The sequence below is a fragment of the Pinus tabuliformis genome, chromosome 2_1, assembly GCF_031772625.1.
Source record: "Pinus tabuliformis cultivar Carrire ecotype Pingquan chromosome 2_1, CPIR1, whole genome shotgun sequence".
NCBI lineage: Eukaryota > Viridiplantae > Streptophyta > Pinopsida > Pinales > Pinaceae > Pinus > Pinus tabuliformis.
In genome coordinates this window covers 107,509,399-107,514,274 of record NC_142299.1, presented here as the reverse complement: position 1 = coordinate 107,514,274, position 4,876 = coordinate 107,509,399, and the positions used below count along the sequence as shown (strand labels likewise).

The 4,876-nt window shown below is 41.4% G+C and overlaps 1 pseudogene; it reads left to right on the top strand.

The window, feature by feature from the left end:
* The first annotated feature begins 3,505 nt into the window (after positions 1–3,505).
* Positions 3,506–4,540, top strand: LOC149199018 (UDP-glucuronic acid decarboxylase 2 pseudogene; annotated as a pseudogene).
* Positions 4,541–4,876: the final 336 nt, after the last annotated feature.

Here is a 4,876-nt window from a genome sequence, read left to right as displayed (position 1 = left end):
CACTGCTCTCGTGGTTTCCATTCTTGCAACCGGTACGAAAGTCTCCTCATAATATCTCCCATACTGCTGCTTGTATCCCTTGACAACAAGTCTTGCCTTGTGCCTTTCTATCTTGCCTTCAGCATTACTCTTGGTCTTATAGACCCATTTAACTCCAAGGACTTCTTTACCTTTTGGTAGCTCAACTAAATCCCATGTCTTGTTTCTTTCTATGGCATTCATCTCCTCATCTATAGCTTCTATCCATTTCTCATCTTTAATTGCATCTTCGAAATGAACAGGGTCATCAACATGACAATACAAAGCAAACAAAGAATTCATTCCTTCATCATAAATGTCACTTAAATTTATGAATTTCTTACCTCTTTCATTTGGTGTGCACGTGCTTGAGGACGCACTTGAATTTCCTCCTTGTGATGTGCTTAGAGAAGCACTCTCATTTCTCCTCAAGGGTGTCTCTTGCTGTCCTTGTGTTGGTGCTGTTGTTTGGGGTGTTTCAGCCATCTCCTCATCATCTTCATCATGAGACAAACAGTTTTTAACATTCACTATTTTCTCTATGCTTCCATCCCAAGCTTCCTCCTCAATGAATTGAACATCTCTGCTCACAAAAAACTTATTGGTGGATGGGATATACAACCTGTAAGCTTTGGATTCCTTACTGTATCCAATGAAAATACATTTCTCCCCTTTGCTGTCCAATTTCTTCCTTAGCTGATCTGGAATGTGTGCATAAGCCACACAACCAAAAACTTTCATGTGGGTGACTTCTTGCTTTCTCCCACTCCATGCTTCTTCCGACACTTTGTTCATGACTGCTTTTGTTGGACACCTATTCAAAATATATACTGCACAATGTATAGCTTCAGCTCAATAATCGATTGGCAAGTGCTTTGCCTTCAACATGCTGCTCGCCATATCCATGATTTTTCTGTTCTTCCTTCCAGCAACTCCATTTTGCTGCGGGGTGTACCTTGCTGTGAATTGTTTGTGTATTCCATTTTCTCTGCAAAAACGTAAAAATTCTTTGGAGATATACTCACCTCCTCTGTCAGTTCTCAAAACCTTGATACGCAGCCCACTTTGATTTTCTATAAGTGCTTTGAAATTTTGAAAATTTTCAAACACTTCACTCTTATTCTTCAGGAAATAAACCAAAGTCTTTCTGGTAAAGTCATCAATAAATGTTAGAAAATATTGACTGCCTGCTAATGATGAGGTTTGCATCGGTCCACATAAATCTGAGTGGACAATTTCTAAGGGTGCCTTTGCCCTTATGCTTTTCCCAGTTGGAAAACTTTCTCTGTGTTGTTTCCCCAATATACAACCTTCACAAAGGTTGTCTGGTTTCTCTATCAATGGTAATCCTCTTACCATTCTTTTTCTACTCAACAAATTAAGGCCTCCAAAGTTGAGATGTCCAAATATCAAACGCCACAACCAATTTTCATCCCTTGGTATGCTTTGGAGAGCCTCTTGTGTCACTGCTGCAATTACTTCTTTATTTTTTAAATCTGCCCTTATTCTGAGAGGGAACATCCCGTTCCTCGTCATCTTCACTTCAGCAATACAACGTTTGTTGGGTGATCTATCCATAATGGTGCATACATCATTCTCAAAGAAAACATTGTGACCCTTTTGAACAAGTTGTCCAATACTCAAGAGGTTACACTTCATTCCGGGAACATAATAGACATCTGATATGGTTTCCCTTTCACCTTTCTTTGTAAATATTTTAACTTCTCCTTTTCCCATAACAGAAATTTTACTATCAGTTCCAAGTGTGACTTGTGACTGCACACTCTGATCTAAAGCAGAAAGCAGGGCTATGTTTCCTGTCATATGGTTGCTGCAACCAGAATCTAGAAACCATATATCTTCACTGTTTGTTTCAGCCATATTACAAACTAACAAACACATTATCTTGGCTGATATTTTCTCTAGTGATATTTGCACTAGATCTATTACTCATATCATGTTGCTTCTTCCTACATTCATTTGCATAGTGCCCATATTTTTACAGTGATAACATTGGACATTGGATTTTTCATACCTTTGTCCTTGAGCATGATGTTGTCCACTTTGTTGGCTGCTACCTTGGCCTTCGTTATGATTTGGATTGCTGCCTCTTGAATGTTTGCTGAACTGTTTCTTCCACCTCTGTATTGGCTTCTACCTCTTCCTCTCTTGTTTCCTCTACCTTGACCTCTTCCTCTTCCAAATGACATCTGGGTCTTGAAGGCTTGCTCTAGAGATGAGTTTTCATTTCTACTCAACCTCTGCTCATGTGTTATCAGTGATGCATGAAGTTCATCAACTGAAAAATTTGAGAGATCCTTTGTCTCTTCTATGGTGGTGACAATCACATCAAACTTTGAGGGTAGGCACCTCAATAGTTTCTCCACAATCCTCCTTTCTTCAAGAGTTTCTCCATGAGACCTTATCTGTGTGACCAGACCAATTGCTTGTGTGAAGAATGAGTCAATATTGTCTGACTCCTTCATGCGCAGGTTCTCAAAATCTTTCCTCAGCAACTGTAGTTTTGCTGTCTTCACTCTCTCCATGCCTTGATAGGCTGTCTTGAGAGTTTGCCATGCTTCTCTGGATGTCTTGGCTGCTGCTATCCTTGGAAACACACTCTCATGCACTGCTTGATATAAAAATACAAGGGCTTTTGAATCCTTCTTCTTATTGCTCTTCAACAGCTCTTTCTTTTCCTAAGTTAATCCATTAAACTCATTTTCATTTGCTGGCTCTTCAAATCCATATTCAACAAGTTCCCATAAATCTTGTGAGGCAAACAGGGATCTCATGGTTATTTCCCAGTAGTCATAGTTTTTCCCATTGAACTGTGAGAGCTGGGTATTAAACATACCCACGCTAGTGCTGGTGCTGGCCATTCTTGCAATACTTGACTGTGTATTAAAAATCACTTAATTTTCATCAATTTCGTAAGACGCATCAATTTTGTTTTCGGCGCGGGTATTTCACCGTCGAGAAGCGCCAGCCTCTTTTTCTGTGGAAAATCTACAATTTTTAGCAGATCGGAGTTGCCCGGTGGTGGCGCATTGAAGTTCCTGATCTACTCGGTGGCAGCAGATCGGATTTTCCCGGTGGTGGGGCATTGGAGTTCCTAATTTGTTCAGTGGCAGCAGATCGGATTTGCCCAGTGGTAGCGCATTTGAGTTCCTGATCTGTTCGATGGCAGCAGATCGGATTTGCCTGGTGGTGGCGCATTGGAGTTCCTGATCTGTTTGGTGGCAGCAGATCGGATTTTCCTGGTGGTGGCGCATTGGAGTTTCTAATCTGTTCGGTGGCAGCAGATCGGATTTTCCCGGTGGTGGCGCATTGGAGTTCCTGATCTGTTCGGTGGCAGCAGATCGGATTTGCCCGGTGGTGGCGCATTGGAGTTCCTGATCTGTTTGGTGGCAGCAGATCGGACTTGCCCGGTGGTGGCTCATTGAAGACTTATTCATCAGAGGATCAGAAATTTTATCAGTCCAATATGAATAACAGTGATGAGTACTCTCTTAAGCCAGAAAAGACGTGGTCTATTATCAGGCCAGTAGATTATTTTCTCAGGGAGCAGCGACTGCTGTTTATTTTGATAGGAATTGCCATCACATCGACTTTCTTTATCCTTTAGCCTGTTTTTTTGGCTTCTAATGTCAATGAAAATGGAAGGTTTGTGCCCGACAAACCTCATCGGGTTGTTTATGAGACTCCTGTTTCTCGGTTTGCTCCGTATCATTCGGGTTCGATGGTAAATTCGGGGGCTAAAGTGCCCCTAGGTTTGAAGAGAAAGTCCCTGCGAGTTGTCATGACGGGTGGAGCTGGCTTTGTTGGTATTCATCTACTTGACAGGCTCATGGCAAGAGGCGACAGTGTTATTGTCATCGACAATTACTTCACAGGAAGGAAGGAGAATGTTTTGCATCATTTTGGCAATCCGAGGTTTGAACGAATAAGGCATGATGTTGTGGAACCCTTATTGTTGGAGGTTGATCAGATCTATTATTTGGCTTGCCCTGCTTCCCCTGTTCATTACAAACACAATCCTGTGAAGACTATTAAAGCTAATGATGTGGGAATCTTGAACATATCCAGACTTGCCAAGCGTGTTGTGGCACGTTTTCTGCTTACAAGCACTAGTGAGGTTTATGGAGATCCTCTTGAACATCCTCAAACTGAAGCTTATTAGGCCTATGTTAATCCCATCGGAGTCTGCAGTTGCTATGATGTTGGTAAGAGAACAGCCGAAACTCTGACTATGGGAGCAAATGTTGAGGTTCAGATTGCTCGAATTTTCAATACATACGGTCCGCGAATGTGCCTTGATGATGGTCAGGTTGCAAGTAATTTTGTTGCTCAGGCTTTGCGTAAGGAGCCTTTGACAGTCTATGGAAATGGGGAACAGACACAGAGCTTCCAGTTCGTTTCTGATCTGGTTGAAGGCCTTATGTGACTTATGGAGGGTGAACATGTTGGTCCTTTCAATCTTGGGAATCCTAGGGAATTTACAATGTTAGAACTAGAATAGGTTGAAGAAGGAAAGGATGACTCTAACAGTGATTGGGACATTCCATTGCTAATGGAAGAAAACAGTAAGGAAGATGAAGAGCAAGAGCAGAAACAAGAAGAAGAAGTAACAGGAAATGTAATCAATAATGCAAGCCCAGAAAAGGCTAAAATAGACAGATTTGAGGTAAGTCCCCTACCAAGGAGATCAACTAGGAATACTCGATTACCTTCTAAATTGAATGACTATGCATTAATGTCAAAGTTTTTAAACATTGTAGAACCTGCAAATTATGAGGAAGCAAGTAAATCTGATGCATGGAGGGCTGCAATGTATGAGGAAATAGAATCAATAAAC